The sequence below is a fragment of the Protopterus annectens genome, chromosome 5.part1 (assembly GCF_019279795.1).
Source record: "Protopterus annectens isolate FY-2018-M chromosome 5.part1, PAN1.0, whole genome shotgun sequence".
NCBI lineage: Eukaryota > Metazoa > Chordata > Ceratodontiformes > Protopteridae > Protopterus > Protopterus annectens.
The window spans coordinates 802,170,539-802,191,825 of record NC_056736.1 but is presented as its reverse complement, the minus strand read 5'-3'; positions in this window follow the sequence as shown (position 1 = coordinate 802,191,825).

Sequence of the window (21,287 nt, the reverse complement as noted above, 5' to 3'; positions counted from 1 at the left end):
TTTCAGGTGAGAGTGGAATGTGGGGTAGGGGAAGTAGGTATATTTGGGGAGGTAGGTTGGGGAGGTAAACAGACAAGACAAACAAGATGCATACAGGGGTGGTATATGACACATGTGGTGGGTGAACACCTTTGACTGGGAGGGATGTTTGGAAATCGCAAGCCCATGTGCCCCCAGATGGAAACAGTGGGACTGAGGTACCCACCCATAGGCAGTCACCACTGCACTTTCACGGCCCAGAGTGTGGCTGTGCTGGGGGCTGTGTAGGAGGGGCAGGCTGACCTGGGAGTTGTGCCACTTGGGCCTCAAGCTGGCATAGAGGTTCTGCAACAGAACGTTCAATCTCCCTACCCACCACAGCCCAGACCATTTGAAGGGTGATAGGTGCCCTCCTCCACACATGCTTGCATGGGGGGACCGAGCCCCATCCTCTGCAGTGCTTCCACCTGGAGGTGGCACAGGGCCAACGGAGGAGGAGGTCCCAGGCTGGGCACCAGATCTGCTGGTGCCAGGTGCCATGACCAGCTGAGGTGGGACAGGTGGGTCCGCTGGGACCGGCCTTCCCATACGAACTATGTTTTGGAGAGTTTAATAAAGATATGGGTAAGTAACAGTCAACAGCATTCCCAATTAGTTATAACAGCATCCAGAAGTATTCCCATTAACCCAACACACCAGATTTTCAACAGTTGAAAAGCAAGCATAACACATGCATATATAGAACAATAGTGGACATTACAACAGTATGCATGTTTAATTGATGGCAACAGATCACCAATACTGTGGTATTTTAACAGGGCACATGCATAGAAATAAATGCAAATATTTATAAACCAATAGGACATATGTCCCAACAAATGTTTAGAGATTAGACATACCGACTGAGGTGTGGAATTGCATTTTTTTATGAACATACAGTAGGGTAGAAAAAGATTGCTCAATTAACAACTTATATATCCTTCTAATTTTCACTACATTCCTATTAACTGCAGTTATTTGTCCCTTACATGTATTATTACACTACCCAATGTCCTTATATTGTGCAATTGGATTTTGCTAGATCATTATATACATGAGCTGTATCTTACATACAAACTGTCCAAGATGCAGATGTTGCTGCAACATATTTTGAGAGTTGCTCACACACACTACTGCTAAGATGGTACACTGACAGCTCTACTTTTGTATAATTATCTAGATATGTTCAGGTGAAAGTATCAGTTATATGTTAACAGACCCTACAGCAGCACACTGACATTTCTGGGGAACACAATACCAAGCTACTCATGTGCCAGGTTAACCTATACATGCTGGGCATGAACCAACAGTTGAGGGCTGTAAATATGCATAAAAGCTACTGGCACTCCCTTCATCCACATTATATGGACTTACCCAATTGTGGTTTGACACTGCTTAATATAACACTACTATCTGTAGAATGCAGCAGTACAACAACATATCAAAGAAAATGACACAGACACACTCCAGAAATTATACATTTATTAAAGGATTATTACACCTTTATTTATTGGGTTAAAACACTTTTTGAAGGCTCGCTCATTTATTTTATATAACAGTACATGCAGAATAATTACTAACCTGCCTGATGAAGCAGCCTTTGCAGCCTATCTTCATGGGCTTGCTGGTTCATAGCCCAGACATCTGCAGCTGTGAAATAAATGCAATGATATTGAGACATACCTATCCATAGTATAGACAGGCATAGCAATTCTTAACTACTTAATACAATGCCTACTTACTCAGTACTGGGGCATTAGGCATCGCACGGGGTTCCTGGATCCACTGGTCCAGTTGATCATCCCTACGTCGCTTCAGGTCAGAATAATGGTGCCTGACCTGCTCACCAGTCCGAGGAACACCAGTGGCACTGGTGAGATCATGGACAAAACTGTTCCAGGCCTCCATTTTATATTGGGTACCCTGGTACTGGACCCGCAGGAGTCTTTCCTCATGATTGTGGACAAGGAGCCAAACCATTACTTTGGACTCCTCAATGCCCCAGTGTTGTGCTCTAAATCGAGTGCCTTCTCCAACACAGGCCATGCTAACTGCAAAAGGAAGCTACAACCAGTTATAGCAAGTATTCCCGCCTGTGAAGCTTAAATATGCCTCATTTCCCACATTTATTTGTGATTGGACACTTTTGGAAATACTCAGCTGAAGGCACGCCTGCTTAGCTGATGTTGGCAATGTTTAAAATTCCTTTGATAGATATGTGTCTGTTGAAAGTGCATGTTTATGAAATGCTGTCATGGCTTAGTGGTTAAATACTGTGACTATAGTGCACAGTATCCTGAGTTCAAGCCCTGTCACTTCTGTTTATTTTCCTATTGGGCAGACCTGACTGGTTAAGGTACAGTAAAGGAGGAGTGGCCGTGTTTAACCAACTTTGCTCAACTTTGCCCGACTTTGCTCAACATTTCTCAACGTTGCTCGACATTGCTCAACATTGCCTTATGTTGCACTGGTTATCACCGTGCGCAGCTACACGCAAATACATTGTGGTTGCACTGGTTAGTGCAGTGCACAGCTTTGTGCAAAGACATTGCGCTGGTTAACGCAGTGCGCAGCTACGAGCAATTGGATTTAAATATGCTCACTACTGGTAAAATGTGCTTAGCAGTACTTTATATTGCTTAAAATAGGGTACTCATGCCTCAGAATGCATAACCATTTCACCTTCATATATATATAATTCGTTCAAGATTACATTTAACATTTCAATGCTTTTTACAAAACTTATACATGAAAAATGTCATGAAATATTTTTGTATACAGATTTCCAACAGAAAATGGAATGTGCAGTAGTGGGACTCGAATTGGGAATGCCTCCTCTTTGTGCGAAGGCTCTAACAACTACGCTATCGCTATTTTGTTTAATTTGCATATATTTTTCTTATTATCCTCTTCTAGTGTCTAAGCTGCTAACTGTAGCTAAGCAATGGGCAAACCCGCACAAACACGCACAAATACGGTCAGCTATATCGGATGAAATAAAAAAAAAAATAAAAAAACTCTTTCTATTTTTAATTTTGTCAGTTGTTCAACATATGGGGGAGTGTAGTGTTATATTGTGCGCATGTGAGCGGACTCACTCATGTAACTTGAAATTGCAGTGTTTCTTCATTGGAGAGGCATGGATTTTTGGACTGCTCGGTAGTCCGACACACCCCCTACACTCGTCCACGCTCCGTGTAAGCTTTAGAGTTGAGGCAGCGCACCCTCATTAATATGCATGGTGCTCTGCCATCATACGCATAGACTGGCTCATCCATGTAAGACTAATCTAGTCTTACATAGAAGATTAGTAAATCCTGGGAATTGTTATATAAGGAAATATTATATATTTTTAAATTTAATACATTGTCTCCAGCTGAACTGAATAATGACTGCAACTGGAAAGTTTCTCTTTTAAAAGTTTTTTAAGTGTGATTAATTGCTTAATTGATCTAATTATGTGTAATAGTTTGTAATATATATATATTAGAACTATTATTTGGTTGTATTATTGGCTCCTGGAAGGCTTGTTTGTGCCGAGGCGCCAGAGTTTTTTATTAAAAGTTCTTCTTACTTTGATTGTAGTGCAGCTTCTATTTCCTGGCTGAGTAGTTTGTTTTTACACATTCAAAAAATACTTGACCATAAGATCTCTCTCACACACACACACACACACACACACACACACACACACACACACACACACACACACACACGCACACACACACACACACACACACACACACACACAAAACATGACACACACATAGACACACACTACTTATCTTAGCAGTACTGTTGACTGCTATATATAACTTGCTACATGCCCTACAAATTGCATACTTAAGGAATACATTTTTGTATTAGTTAATAAAACACTCAGTCTTGCCCTCCTGTCCCACCCATGCAAGTGATGATGACTATGCTCTGCCCTTTACACAATTCTTTGTGACTTCGGCTTACATATTTGTCTGATTCACAGAGTGGATATCTAATGCTTGCTTACTCAGAACCTTCCTTTAAAGTAAATGCATTGCAGAGCAAATGTTTTTAATAATAGCTCATAATGATTTGTGAAAGATTGCTTCTGTAATTGTTGACCCTCGCTGTATTTCTGGTACTGTTCTTACTCATGAAATTAAAATAGCTGTTTAAGTATTGCTTAGTGTTATACTTGTGCAAATGATGCTAATATTGACCTGCTGAATGACCAGCTGAAATGTTTGATTCCCATTATTGGGTAAAATCCATAGCTGTATATTGTAGACATCACTAAAAAGATATTATTGACATTACTGTTCACCTGGGACATGTAGGACATGTATCATCTTAGGGACATCTGACATTGTCCATAACATGATAATCAGTTATATAACTGCACTATTTTTTTATACATAGTTCAGACTAATCTTGGTGCTAATGCAGATGTCAAAATATCTCTTTAGTGGATGCCTCTGTCTGATACTAACATAATAAAACCATTACATGGTTAAGTAAAGAATTTTGCAATTTGTCAGTCAACATTTTTAAGATGTGTATGTACTAATGCTGTTATTCCTTCATTAAAGTATTCAGAGTATGTGTGCTGTCCTTTGCATCTTAACCAGAGACATGGCATATTATGCATGCCTAGGTCTGGCTGAGTCTGCAGCTGGTGGTTTCCCCTCAGACTCCTCACCTGTATCTGTTGGAGGTGCTGCCCCTGATTGTAGAATAGGGTACTGTGGTCCTGTCCTTACTTGTCCTTGATGAAGCTGTCTCCTGAGAATGATATTGTGCAACATACAACAGACTTTGAGTATTTCAGCAGAGATTGCTGGGTCACACCGCAGGGCACCTCTTGAAATGTCTAGGCACCAGAACCTAGATTTGAGCAAGTCCAGTGCGTGTTCTATGATAGTCCTAGTTTGAGCATTGTTGTCATTGTATCCTTACTTGGTGGGATTGTATGGGTTTTTCATGGATGTCATGAGCCACAGTTTCAGCGCATAACCTCCTTCTCCCAATAGATGCCCTTGTGGAAAGTCACCCTTGTGTGCAGTCACAGGTGTACAATATGTGTGAGTCAAGAAAACTGCCTGGTTTACCTACACAAAGATTGTAGGTGATCCCGTGGGCATTACAGACAATGTGACAGTTTAAAAAGTAGTATTCTCTCCTGCCAATGTGCCTCCTTCCATGTTTACTGGGTGAGTGTGGGATTATTTCTATGTGTATGAAATCTGTAGGCCCCAAAACTTCAGGGAGTGTGCTACTGCTTTAAATTTCTCTACGGTTCTTACTCTCTCCTGTGGAGTGCATGGGAAACATATATACCCCTTAGCGTATTTGTAGCATTGCATTTAGAAACGAATGCAATATTCTGAAAATTGACGCCTGTGGTACCCATAATATATCCTCTGTGAGACTCTGGAAAGTACCTGTAGCAAGTAATCATAATCCAACACATACCTTTGTTTCACCTTGGATAGGTTCTCTAAAATTTCCCATGGGTCTCAGATCAGGGCTGCAGAGTTTGCATATTTGCTCTAGTTATTCCCTGACCACCTGGTATCACTCTGCAATTTCTGTGTTATGCAGTCTATGGTAAGTCAAACAAGGTTTAAACACGCTTTTTCTTCTTCTTAGCCAAGGTCTAGCACCAGCAGCTACACCTCAAATTGAAGCCTGTTGTAGATGCAGGCTTACAATGGCATCAGCAAATGCTAACATGTTTTTTTAAGTGCAATCATGGCTGTAATCCAAAGAGTTTTGAATCTCAGGGCAAATGGCTACACTGAGTGCATGCGATTGTGTTATAACTTTCTGAATAGCTTCGCTATGTTGGATTAGTTAAATAGCATGTACTTCTACTACTTATGCTTTCATTAGCATATACTGCCATTTACTGTTGTTTGAGACTTTACACTAAGTTAGAGTCATTTAATGATTATGAAATATAGTGCTATCGTATGTGTGGCACGCAGCACCACATACATGATAACTACACTTAAGTGTAGCCGTTCATGAATCCAGCCCTATATGTCAACCTTATAGACTTTAAAAGTAATAAAAATAGCATCTGCTATGCAGTTTATTATATGTAGCAGGACACCAGTTTTGATTAAAGCTTTTTCATGTATCACTTGCCCAAGTCTTGGGTTAACTAATAATAACCTATTCTGTTCCATTCTCTTGGAGTTTATAATGCTGTTCACTTATTCTGATTTTAGGTTTTGCTATAGACAGCGGCACAAGTTTATAATTTTAAACATTTGAGTGCTGAGGAAGGAAAGTGGCCCTGCTTTTTATAGGCAACCAAAATAATCTTTTAAACATTGATGTCGTAGAGTGTCTGAAGGAAGCTGAAACACATTATTTATTTATTTCTCAGATATTTGGATTATCTGTGAGTTTGTGCTTGACTGGAGAGTGAAGATATGCACGTTGTACTTTAATTTGAATTGTGGTGAGTGCAGATGAAGTAATTCGAAATACAGTTTCAGATGGGGTAATGCATTTCCTATAACTATTTCTCTGTGATATGTAAAGGACAGTGGTAATCTAGTAACAAGCCAAGGTACATTTGTTACTCAACTACTGGAATAAGGTACTTATGCAGGAGTTTGATTATCACTTGAGGAACAATTGAAATTATGTGTAGGTGGCAAGCAGCTTTACTCCTGATTTCACTAGCTTTATTGGTATCTTATTCTCAAATATCCAATGGAAAAGTTTATTGAAACTGTTCTGCAATTTGCAGTACAAATTTGAGTGAGACCTATCGGCCCCTTAGCTATATAAATACAATGCAAGTATGTCCAGTGCTGTGTCATTAAAAAAGGAGAAAAGAAAAGAACATTGGTTATCCCTAAGCTAATGGACATTGTCACTCGGAGTTCCATTTTCTGAGAGAGTTATGTTAGGGCACACCTGAAAATTTCTGACACCTACAGACTATTTGAACACTGATACTGTGCTTTTTCCAAAGGGAGTTTGTTCAGCTGATGCAGAGAAAGGTCATAGTTAACAGTCTCATATGGTCTGGTCATGCACACATGCATTCAAGCAGTAAGGAGCAGTATGTTACAGGTATTTGAGTCTCTTAGTATACAAGGCACTGTGAGGATACTGAAGCCCATTCAATGTCCATGTGGATGTCATTTACCACTGCTTATTCAATTACATAGCTAAAATGTGCTTATAAAAAAGCTCTTTGAAAATTAGTGCATGTGGCAGAGATTAGCTATAGGTCTATAACACCTTGTACTGGATGTAGAGTTACTAGAGGTACAATAATGCTATTTTTGAATTGAGAGCAAACAATCCCTGTGATCAGAAAAAAATGAAAATGAAGATTGGAGATTTTAAAATAAGCTAAATTGAATTATTGTATTGTTTATTGGAAAACATAGAATAAATTATAAACATCTGTTTACAACAAATGTGATAAAGTTGAAACTCCAAGATGAAGAGCACCTAGGTATAGACATCACCACAACAGATGTGGCCAAGGAAATGCTAGAACTATGGGAGAGTGAACTAGGTCATCCATGGATCCCAATGGCTACTATCTGTGGAGATACTGGTGAGATGGCTTTAGGGACAGAACATCACCACTTGCAGATAAACTTGAGAGACTGAGTATATCCAAGCAATAACTCATATTGGACATCCACTGCTATAGAACATCTCACACACCCTGCATCACCATTACAAACTCTGCCATAGCTGTGGTGATACTAGGCTGTGCCTCCATAATAGCCATGTACAAAATTTGGGTTGTGGTCTCTGACCTTAGGCAGAGGGTGCTAACTATGTGTCCATCAAGTACCATTATCTATGTTCCTGTATGTAACTCTCTCTCTCTCCATGGGTGATGCGACCAGATGTTGATATGTTTCTACTAGGAGGAACCACACTGCACTGACTGATAGTGTCCTCATTAACCTATTCTACATATGTGGTGTGTGTGTCTGTATGTCTCTTGAGTATCCATAGGCATTGAGGCTGAGTCCATGGTCTGTGAAGGAATGCAGTGTTTACATTAGCTGTGTCAAAAACAAGCACTGTACTCCTTGACTGTGCCACTGCATCCCGCCATTTTTATCAGATGTTGTAAATCCTCCTACATCTGGTAGATGCAGTTCTACAGTGCTCATGCCAAATGTTAACTGTGAATACACCAACGTCAGTGTCCTGTGTAAGTATGACACAGCACCCAAAGTATACATGGAACTGAGGTGTAAAATATTAACATTAACAATGTAAATATTTTAACTGCATATTTTGAGCAAATGGCCATGGTGGTGGTATACCTAATGTTCCTGTATACTGCAAATCAGACAGCATTAATAATCTGGAAAGTGACTAAGGGGTTCAGAGGACATACACACAGTTTTATACAGAAAAAGGTCTACAATCAATAGACTGTCTTATTAGCAAGTCACGATTTTCTCCAACATCCAACACTGTACTGTGGGACTATGCCACTATCTCAGACAGTCAGTCATATGACAGTAATATGTACAACAGGGACTTTTTTCAGTAAATGTGGTATCACAAAGCCATTTAAAAAGTGTTGATCTGTGCTCCAAGTATGTGCTTAATGGGTGAGTCTCTCATTCTGTTTAACACTCCTTATGCCCAGGTATTGCCTTACTTTTCAGTTACCCTCACCACCCCCTACACTTATCAATTTGTCCAGGTAGTGCATCAAGTTAATTCTTTGTTTTTTTTCAAAATACAGGTGATGATGGCTTTTTGAATCAGCTCTCCATTTCACTTGTCAGGTATGCTAACATCCCTGTTAAGTTGAGAAGTGTATTTGTTGTTCATTCAAGTATACTAGGTGTAATTTAACCATACTGAAAGCAGATATCTGCTTTATTTTTTCATTGTATTTGCACTTCTCTCTCTTCCTCCCTGCTTGCTGCTATCTTTTCTATTTCATACATTTATTTTGTTTATTATTTTGCTTCTATCCATTTATTTTACTACTGTTTGCAGCAGCATCAAAACATGTGACCATCCCTCTGGTAAGGCCTGTTGTTCCCTCACATGTGGCAATAGCAGGCCCCTCACAGGTGGCAAACAGCAGCAGCAGCAGCAGCACCATCACCAGCAGCAACAGAAGCCCAGACAACATCTATGTCCCAGCCTGCTGCATTCACCATCACACTTGCTGCCCTTCTGTACAACCCGCTTCAGATATACTTACACTAGGAGCTGTGACTATTGTACCTGCAGGTAGTAGTGCAAGTGGAAGTGATTCATTTGTCACTCACAGCTGGACAGTAGAAGGTTAGATGTCTGAGTCAACCAGATTGAGGACTTCCTCTTAAGACTCATACAGCTACATCCCTGACCATTACTGTCTCTGCCTCACTAATGAGTTTACCCAAGGTGGTGAGTAATTTCTCAATGGATCACAGGTGCAGAACCCCATCCTATTCACCATACAGGTGTTATCCTCCATTGCATGTCAGTTCCTACCCCTGCTGGTTGTATAGTCCTTCACTCTCCATTATTCTCCCCACTCTCATTGTGTTACTACACCCTCATTGTGCTACCACACCCTCTGTCAGTCTTGGCTTGCTACCTAACCTAACCCTCTTAACTTCCTCTTACTTTCCCTTCCTTCCTTCCCTGACTTACCTTCCCTTTATGTCTGAAAAACGAGCACCCGTCCTGCAAAAAATCATTAACCCATCTTCTCCAGCTCCATCTTAATCATCCCTTATTTAATTACACTTTGTTTTAGCCTCTGCTTGCTTTCCCTTATCATCTCTTTCATACACTCCTATTTGTATCTTTTAATCTACTCAAAAAATAGATTACCACATCTCACGTATGCCAGTGTAAGGCACCCATTCACTTCTTTTTTTGTTCACACTGTGCGCAGTGGATTGCAAAGGGCACCATCAGTGTCCATGTACAAGTAAAAGCCTTGTAAGTGCTCATCATATAGTAACAGGCTAGGCTGCCATAATTCACAACACACTAATTTTATTGGAGTTTTCTGGCACCTGCCGCTTAGATTAGTTGAGGATCATCGTGTTTCATTTAGCACATTCAAAATTGAAAATTACTATGAATGTTTAATCACTTCTCTTCACAAACTACTACATTGTCGACTATGGATTTTGATAGACAATTCAGCTCAGATCTCAACGTTGGTGTCATGAAGAATCCTTACTGTATCCTCTTTTGTTTTATTCCACAAGTGTGTGAGCAGCTATTGTGTATTTCAGTGAAGGCTTCACCCTGACTTCTTCTGTAACTCAACATGTAAAAGAAGTGTCATTTACAGTGGAGCTGATGAAATGTGTGGGTTTAAGTCTCATAGGGGTTTTATGTTTTTGTCTCTCATTCTGCAAGTGTTTCACACAATTACTGTGTGTTTCCATAAGGTGTATTCACTAACAGCTGCAGCAACATAACATGTACATGACATTCATTACACTTTGTTGGTGATGAACATTATGTGTTCAACTCCCCTAGGGGTTGTAGGCATTTGTCTCTTTCATTCTGCAAGTGTTTGACACACAAGTACTCTCTGCTTCCCTGAAGATTTCTGTCTGAGAGCAGTAGTTCAGCATGTATGGGAAGTGTATTTTGCTTCACAGGTGATAACAGCTGTGGCTTCAAGTCTCTTAGTGGTTGCCTTTAGGCATATCATTATTTTGATAGGGTAGTTGTTTCATCACTTTTGCATTACAGTACAGCTAAAGTCAACAGATTGTCATGATATTGTACATGCATTTTTTTCACAGTATCTGTACTTTTCTTTTTCCCAACTCTCTCAGTATCCTTTTCACTATATACATTTATTTATTTTCATTTTCTCTCTCTCTTCAGTTATTTTACATTTATATATAGCAGCATTCAGACCAGCAACTTTGTCACCATCCAGACCCATCATCCCATCACCATCACCCCATCACCAGAGGCTACTATAACACCACCAACAGCAATATCTTAACCAATGGTGTCATCAGCTGCCACACTCATCTCCACCCCCTAGCAGTACCTGTTTCATCTGTGTGTCTTATGGCTCCTTCTCCATTGCCTTCCAAATCCCTCATTGTTTCACCTTTCTGTCCTGCCTGTGCCAAGGAAGCCAATGTGTATCCTGGTATTCAATGGCTAGAAGGTAGGAAACAAATCATGGATAGGAAACATATCAAGGGATATGCACATGCAGACACACATGCACACCCACCCACACACATAAACACATACAAATGTACACTCAGATGCATACATGTGCATGCATTGTTAGTTAGGAGCTATTATTAACTCCGCAAGTGATGTTGACATCCTACAGAAAGGTCTCACTGAGACCAACGACTGGTGTCAGAACCATGGCCTTAAGCTCAATACCAAAAAATGTGTTGTCATCCCCTTTGGGAAAACACGGTTCACATGAATTGCCACATTGATGGTAGTCCACTGAACACAGACAGCGTTATAAGAGATCTGGAAACACAGGTTGACAACAACCTCTCTTTTGACCACTACATTGCCACTGTGGTCATAAAGTCCTTCTATGTGGCACATCTCATTACTAAGGGTATTGCATCCAGGAAGAAAGAGGTCATTGTCTCCCTCTACTCTTCCCTCATTAGGCCAGTCATTGAGTACAATGACCCATTTGGCATGTACCTCACTAAACACCTGCAACAACTGGAGAGGCCGCAAAAGTACCTCACAAAGAGGATCCTAGGCCTTAAACATTTGTCCTATATGGACAGACTCAAAAAACTCCAACTATTCTCTATCTCATATCACCTACTTAGAGACGATCTCTGCCTGACTTACAAAGCCATGTCTGACGCAGCTCTGTTAGAAACACTACATATAAAGAAATCCCAATCCCTCCGGACCACGTGCTCCAGAGACCTCAACTTCATTACCACAATCAACAGAACATGCTGGAGGGACAGGTTCATAACCCAGAGACAGCCCATGCTATGGAATAGACTTCACATACATGTCAAGCAGAGCACCCTACTGGCCCTCTTCAAGAGAAATCTTGATGAGTGGATGGGAAATAGAAAATTCACCCTGGGGATTACTCCAGTGGCTTTACTCAACAGAGGCACTGGGAACTAAGGTAGGGTGGCATGATGCCAGGGTAATCCTATGAGCTAGGCTTGTAAAGGCTCCAGGGCCATTAGCCTAGTACACACCTATGAACCTATATACATAGACATCATCAAATACTACTCTCTACCATCTTCAACAGCTGTGCCTGACTGTTGCAGGTCTTCTCTCTCTCACAAACCCATCCATCTCTTTGCTGGATGCTTGTTTCTTTTTGCTATTTTTCTGTCTGCCCCAAATCATCTTCAACAGATTGTTTTCTGCTTTTCTGCACATGTGCCTGAACCAGCATAATCAGTTCTCTTTGATTTTCTCTGCGATTGGAGCTACTTTAACATTTCTCTGATGTACTAATTTCATTGTCTGTCTCATAGTGTATATCTTACCACCCATCTCAGGCACTTCATCTGCATCACCTCTAACTTACTCAATTGTTCTGCCTTTACTGTCCAGGTTTCTGCACCATACAGTAGTACTGGTTGCACTACAGTTTTGAACAGCAAACTTTTCACCTTCCTTGGGATTCTTCTGTCATACACTATACCTGACTCTCTGTGCCACTTGGCGGCAGCCCCTCTGATTCTAGCTTTGACCTCCTCATTCAGACTTCACTTATCCTCAACCACCCCTCCCATATACTTAAAGCAATTAACCTGTTCCGCTATTTTCCCTTCTATCTCAGTTCGCAACCTCTTCTGATTTTCTCCATTTGCCGCAATTAACAACTGTCTTATATGTACTCGGTTTCAACTGATGTGCCTTCAGTTTTGCATTCCATTGCTCTATACTTTTCTGGAGTTCTTGCTCAGAGTCTGCCTGCAATGCCACATCATCTGCATTCAGTAACTTTGTTGATCTGTCCTCTCTGACCTTTTTACTAATGTAGTCTGTCATCAGTATGAACACCAGTCGGTTCAGAGATGAACCCTGATGAACACCTACTCCCATAGGGATCATCTCTGTGAGCCTGAACACTGTACTTGAGTCATTAAGTCCTTGTACATAGCCTGCACTAATTCTACCAGTGTTTCAGGGACGACTCAAACCTCAATAGGACTGCCTAATTTAGCTTTCTTGGGATGTGGAACCTTGTCATTTGCTTTCATGTCTGGATATACTTAGTCAGACTCTTACCTCATCTCTAGCTTCTTCTCAACTATCTGTCTTACTGTAAACATGATGTCAGTTATACTGTACTCTGATCTGAATCCAAACTGCCCACCTCCCATCTTAATTTCTACTTCTCTGCATATTCATATAACAATCACCCTTCCAGAACTTTCATGCAGTGTGACAGGAGTTTGATACCTGTGTACTGCTCACAACTGAGAATATTGCCTTTGTTCTCGTACACTGGAACTTTAGTGCTTATTCTCCAGCTATCTGGGATATGCCTTCCTCTCCATACTGCTTTTAGTACTTCTGAAGCCATTTCTCCCCTCACTCACCCAACATCTTGATCCCATCACTATCTCACCTAACATCTCTATGTCTGTAACTCTGTCTCATGTTCTACTGCATACCAATTTTCTTTCTAATATGAATATACTAACATCAAAAAGTACAATATCCTCTACAAAGTCCAACCTACCTACTATACTCTAGAAATCTCCACTATTACAATAATTAAATGTCGTCACACCCTAAAGTATTTCTAATGTATCTCTAAACATACATCTCTCTAGTGATCGTACATGTTCAATTTCAGTGCATACTATGTTTGACATTTCAGCTGTATATCCAGAACTGTATATACAATTGTAATGTACATGCATAGATACTTGATTCACAATGAAAAATGACACAATGTTTTAATATATGTATGCAAAGTGAATTTCTTCTGTATTTTGTAATTGTAAAAACTGTACAGTTTTTTTTTTCTGCTTGTAAAGTAAAAAAAATCCTATTATGCTGATAGTTTATATATGTATTTTGCAATGTTCTCTGTACTTATATGTGAAATAAATGTGGAACTTTTCTCCCCCCACCTCCACTGAAAATAGGATCAATCTCAGTCAGAATTTCCTAGTAAACAAAGATAAATAAATAAATATCTGCTGTGACCTAATCTGAACCTGCTTCTTCTACTGCTTTCATTTTCTTTAGTGCAGTTTTTACTTCTTCTAGAGTAGCAGCCTTCTCTTCTTTCATTATGGTCTGCTAAGAGAACACACTCTGTGGGGTTTTCCTCATTCAGAAGCTGCTGGAAGTACTCCTTCCACTAGTGAGCAGGGTGTTGCCAGCATCCCTTATAAAGGTTGTCTGACTATCTTTTTTATCTTTCTCTCTTTACCTTTTTTCACCTACTAAGTCACTTTCCAGAAGCTAGTAGAGTGCCTCTCATGCCTTATTCTTTTTTATTGCAACTTTTCTTAGCCTATTTGTCAACCAAGCAATATTTCTCTCCAGCCTGGTTCATCTTTTTTATTTCTCACTTTTTCCTGCACCCCTTTATTTTTTTAATGGCTTCCTGGACCTGCATTCCACCACCAACTATCCTTATGTACTTTGCTTTCACAGCTGGATCAGCATTATAACTGTTATATAGTCTTTACACATAGTGTTTTGAGGTGCTACCATTCCTCTTCAAGTCTACCTGTTTGGCCTTTTCCCCAAGGTGCTACAGTCCTGAGTATTATCTTGGTCTCTTGTTTTTAAGACAACTTTTGGCCTAGTCTCTGTTGACTTTGGAGCCTTCTCTGACTACTGCTACAGCTGATTGTGGCAAACAGTAGTTCGTGTTGTGTGGCAAATATTTCACTAGGGATGACTTTGCAATCACCGATTCTACCCCAGTGCCCATTTCTTACTAGGAGGAATTCTACCTGAGTTGCATGTTGGTCACCATTGTATGTGATCTTGTGACTGTTCTGCTTGCTGAACCATGTGTTGGCCACCATCAAGCCATTTGCCAGACAGACGTCTAGAATGGCCTGCTCATAATGACCTAAGCAGTCTTCATAGCGTGTTCTGTTTGTCTCAATATGTGCATTCAGGTCACCAATTATCACACCAATTCATGTTGTTCTGCTTTATTGTAGGCCCTGCAACCGCTGTCTGAATGCATTCTTTTTCTCACTATCTCAATACTGCAGTGATTTTGTTCTGTTCTGTCCTTACATTAGGGTCTGATTGCCATGAGTCTGTCACTAATTCTGATGACATCCCTCATTGTCTTATGAAGTCTTTATCTCACCAAAATTCCCACACCATTTCTGGTCTGTCCTTCTCCTAAGTAGTAGATTCTAGATCTGAAGCCAAGTGCCTTTGCTGCACTGCCTTTCCATCTTGGATCTTGGATACAGAGGATGTCCAGCAGCCTCCTTCTTCCCATCAGGTCATCCATTTCCAAACTATAGAAGTGCCTGGTCTTAATTTCCTAAAGCTGTTAGTCGAGAATAATCATAGTATCATGGCTAATTTGAAGGAACAGATAGTAAAATTAGAGCAGATTATACAGAAGGATTTTTGCAGCAAATTGGGCGAACAGACTGAATACTGTTTACTGTTTGGGGAAGTACAAAAACATGAATAATTAATCATTCAAATGAAAAACAAGAAACTTAATAGAGATGCCATCGGATATGAAAATGACTGTGCTTATATTGGTATTGATGGCAGTTGCAAAAATAAGAACAAAAATAATTCACAGAATTACGTCAAGTAGTTAACCAGGGTTCCTATTGCTTTAAGAAAGTCCTCCATGATTCACATGATGCTCATGCAATCAATAATGAGGAAGCCAGAGGAAGTGATGTAGCAGGGACTTCTGTAGCCAAAATTCTGCAAGGAGAAACTATTAATGGGTTTGGCCTTACCAATATTTTGAACTTTAATAGACCAGGCACTTCTACAGAGACTGGGGTTAGACAAAAGGTTTTTTTAACAGCCAAAAAAGAAGGCAAGGTGCAGAGGACCAGAGCCAGCACAAAAAGAAAGAAAGGCTGGCATCGGATTCCTCAACGGACAGTTAGACAGATACAAACCTGGTCATGACAATTTAATACAACAAAATGTTTTGGATTTGTCTCATTTCAATGTAAATGGAGAGCATTTGAAACTATTATGATATGGTTTAAATGTTGTTCCTTCTAGGAAAGCTAACGTTGAAAACATTGTTTTGAATGTAAGAAAATATACTAGGTTATTAAATCTGTATTATATTTTAAAAGATGCACAGTTAAGAGATACCAAGTTTGTTAAACCTTCTAGTTTTAACTCTTCCTTGGTACACACTTTATGTGTTTTCGAATCTACTTGTGAGAAATAGATCAGAGAATTATTAGAGTCCACTAACAAGAGAAGTAGATATTTTTTTTTTAATAATTTAACTAATAATGAGAGAGAGTTAAAAGAAAGTACTAGTATTCGAATCATGAAGCGTGACAAAGGAGGTACTTTGGTACTTATGGACCAAGAGAAATACATTCAGAAGTTAAAACTTACGTTAAACAATAAGGATGAATATGAATCAGTTGACATGAATACAGTGGTGACTAGTTATAGAAACATTTTTTTTTTTTTATTTGATAATTTAATGAATGGAAACTTAAACAAATCTTATGATTTTTGTCATATAGATAATCTTAGGCTTGGGACCTTTTTTGGAATATCTAAGATCCATAAGATCCTTACGGATCCTGAGTTCAGACCCATAGTTTCTGCTCCTAATTACATTACCAAAGGTATCTCCTTAATAATGGATTCTATACTAAATCCCTTAGTTCAGAAAATGCCATTCTATTTAAAAGATTCCAGGGATTTTTTGAATAATTTTAGGAATTTCACTCAGTTTGAGTTTCATTGTCAGTTGAACATCATGTAAACTGTTGATGTAATATCTTTGTTTACATGTATTTCACATCACACAGGAATTGAATGTGTTAGGGATTACTTGAGTAGATTTTCTGAGTTTTTCAACACTGAATGTAATTTTTGTTGTGAATTATTGGATGTTTTACTCAATAACAACTATTTTTTGTTCAATAGAAAAGTGTACAGGCAAATCAAAGGTATTGCCGTGGGCTCTCCAGCTGCCCCTTCCTTTGCGAATGTGGTTGTGGGTTGGTAGGAAGTTGTAGTGTAGAACCCCGTTTGAAAACATATCAAGTACAGTTTTGAAAAGATTTGTAGATGACTTGTATTTCCTCATTATTGGAGATACTAATGATGTACAAGAATTCATCTATACTTTAAATTCTAAATCTGAATTTTTACAATTTACATTGGGGGATGTAGGTACCAAGGCAAATTTGTTTGGATGTGACATTAGAGTGGGACATCAACAAAGAAAAGTTCATTAGTAATAGCCACCATAAGGAAACTTTTACAAATAGTTATTTACATCACTCTAGTTTACATCCATGTTTCATGAAAGACAATATACCAAAGGGGCAATTCATCTGACCTAGCCGGATGATCAGTGAGATACAACATTTGGTTAAACAATTTGACTTCATCATTTCTTTGTTTGTAGCCAGGGGATACAATAAAGTATTCTTAAAGGAGCAAGCTGAATTTGTGTTCAGTAGAGGGGACACACATTATCCAACTATACTAGATGTGCCTTTTAGTAATTCTAATCAAGAGATATTTCTACTTCAGATTGTGGTGTTGTGTGCAATTTAGACATGACAGTGGACAGTGGACATATCAAAAAAGTAATAAAAAGTAACTGGAGAATTTTAGAAGGAAATAATGAGTTATATAAGGTAGTAGGGTCCAAGCCACGGTTTGTCTACAAAAATCAACATCATTTAAAAACTATTTTTGCAAGAAATAGAGGCAATTTGACTCATCATGGTGTTCAGAGTAATAAGAGTTCGGGCATGCACAAATGCAGTCACTGTAATGTTTGTAGGTACATACTAGAGGGACCTTTTGTTAATTTAAATCCCTTATCCTACACTATTCCTGTTCCAGGATTCTATAATTGTAAAAACAGGGGATTGGTGTACATTAGAGTCTGTGCTAAATGCTCAGCTTTTTATATAGGAATTACTACTCGTGCACTATGTGTTCGATTAAGGGAACATTATTATACCCATAAAGAAAAAGGGCAAGAATAACACCTCATATGTTAAAATGTACAGATTATAATAAGTTTTTATTTGCTGTACTAGAACAAGGAGTCCTGGATTTAAGGGGGGACTTTAAGACAACTTTGGAACCGAGAGAAACCTTATGGCAACTTAAGCTAAACTCTGACAAAGATCCTGGCATAAATGATTTTGTCAATATAAAATGTTTTTTAAAAAATTGGAGAGTTTATTTATGTAAATGGAAATAGTTTACAACCTCACAGTATTCTAAAAGTGATTTTTAGAGATGGTGTTTTTAAATTTTAATTAACTGTAATTGTTTGATGATTTTTATTGGTTGATTTTGATATTTAAACTGGTATTGGCTGATTTTGATATTTAAACTGGTTCTGTTCACATGATATGTATTCTGATGAAGTCTTTGATGAAAGCATGGAAGAAAGTGTTTTATACGTTTAGGTTTTGTCATTCCTTTGTGGTCAACCAGGTTCCATGTGGGAGAAAAAGACAAACGCAGGTTTTGTAAAACCAAATTGGAAACAGTCGCACATCTTGTTGCTGGGTGTGATATACTAATGGCAGAAGGACTGTATAGTTATAATGTGGCAAGATTGTTGCATTGGGGATTATGCAAATGTAATATTTAAGTATTTAAGTAGTTGAGAAGCATTGGACACATGAGCCACAAAGCATTATTGATGATGTTTATATCACATGGGATCACTCTACCAACAGTTCAAAAATAGATGTGAGAAAACCAGATATAGTAGTCCATGAAAAGAAGAAAAAAGTAGCTTTGATCATTGAAACTTCTACACCCAGTGACTATAGTGTCTTAGATATCTTGAGACACAAAGTCATAAAATGCCAGGATTTATATGCTAATGTTATGAACTTTAATCATAATTTGGCTTAGGAATGGGGTCCAATCCTGTCATGACATTATAAACTCAGAAATTAAACCAACTGAGTTCTGAGGCATCAAGAAATAAGGCTGAAAATACAGGAGAAAAGCAAATTTAGAACATTTCTCTTCTTAAAAAACTTTTTTTTTTGTTTTGTTTTGTTTTGAAGAGGGCAAACACTCACACATGACTTGAACTTATATGTAGCAACTTCAAGATTGCATTACCTTGGAGGAAAGGGAACATTCTGAGAAATGACAATATTCTACTTAGTTTATATAAGGCCATTTGATCTCCATATATCAGGACCAAGACGTTAAATAGTTGCTGTACCTATACTAGTTTTGCCCTTCTAAACTGAAATGCCTTTAAATCACTGAATGTATCTATGATGCTCTCATGATATATAGCATTAAATGCTTTAACCAGACTGAGTTAAGCAACATAGACAGATAACCTTTTCTCCAGCGTGACTGTCACACCTTGAACAAATGAAAATGTCATTCCACTATTCATTTTACTTTATTTCCCATGAAGAGTTAGACATGATTATTTTTGAAATTATTCCCTAAACAAATGGACTGCAATTCAAATTAATAATGCTTTGGAGGATAGGGAAACAGGCTTAGATATTGATATGGCCATGCCTCATTCACTGGCAAACAAAGAAAAAATGGTCTACATTAAAAGCACCAAGACAGGCCCCATACAGACAATAATTTTATAGTTATAATTTCATTCAGTGTCTAACATTAGGCTTAAGAAGAGTTAGGCCACAGCAGAAGCTTCTCCTTACTCCATGCTTCTTGTTTTCACGGGCGATGATTTGACTTTTTGCATATTAGCAGTGTATAGCATTAGGCACTACAGGGAGCAGCAGGTATGTCTTCTGTGCTACTGTGCTTTGACTGATGTAATAATTGAAATAACTCTGAGAGGCATGGTTAACAGGGGCATCGTGATAAGAATCTGCAAATTGTCCTACTTAATAAATGGTTAAAAAACACCATGTCCATATGTTTTGAATAAGGGATATCACTGACTGTCCCACCACATATGTATGGCTGGGCAAAGGGATGCTTGAAAAAGATGGTTAAAATGAATGTAATATTATTATTTCTCATGCTACTACAAAAACAGAAAATGGTTTTCAGTCTTAATACATCCATATGAAGGAATAGCTGCTCTCAGGACAGAATTTCGGAAAACATTTGTACCACAGCTACAGAGTTTGAGAAGCAGTTTTTAAAGCAGTTATTCTTGCAAATTAAACTCTTGCGAAAATGAATTTTCATAAACATTTAGCTTTGTTGCACAGAAATGTAAAGCAACAGCTGTGCAGCATTGATCCCATAGCAGAGTTTATAAGTTCATGCACAGAACATTCTGTAAGCATGCTTACACAGCAACAATGCATGTATAATGTACTTCTTTACAAATGCCAGCTGACAAGAATCAGCAATTCCGGGAATACAAGAAAAATAACATTTAGAATTTTGAACTGGTTCATATCATCCATCATGCCTTAAAGCTGCTTTCCTCCAATCTTTGCTTTACTTATATGCAGTGATGAACTGGATGCAAATTAGTAAAAGGCATCAGGTAAAGGTCATCAGGGACACACAGCAGCCCATGCATGTCCTATGATCCATATTTTACCAGGAACCCGAAATTAAAATTTGACCTATATCTTACAGGCATGACTTTTTAAAGATTGCCTTGTTTAACACTTTCAGTTCTCTCTTAATTTATTATTTTTATGTTTTTGTGTAGCAAGTAATTGTTTCCTGACAAAAGCAGTTATCTGTGAATCAACATGGTCTGCCTTATAAATGATGCTTCGTCTGTGCATTTACTGAGAAATTTGCATTTTAATTGCATTTGTTAATTTATTTATTCCTAACTGATATGCTTTGTTTTTCAAGTTGTTCTTTTATCATTTCCCAGAGTCGATAACTGTTGTGCTATTATGTTGAAAGTGTATAATCACCCTACATTTATAAATACATACAGCCTGGATCTGTGGTTCAAGGCTGCTTTATTTACTGCATATGTGCACAGAATGGGTCTTGCATCTGTTAAGCACATACGTACATTTTATGCATCACTCACATTACTCTCCTTTTGAATTTCATTTTAGAGAAGAGAACACTGTCACTATTACTAGTATGCAGTGCAGTGCATCATGGGGTTTGATATTAATTTTTAAAGGGAAATAATTTGTAGTTTGGGTCTC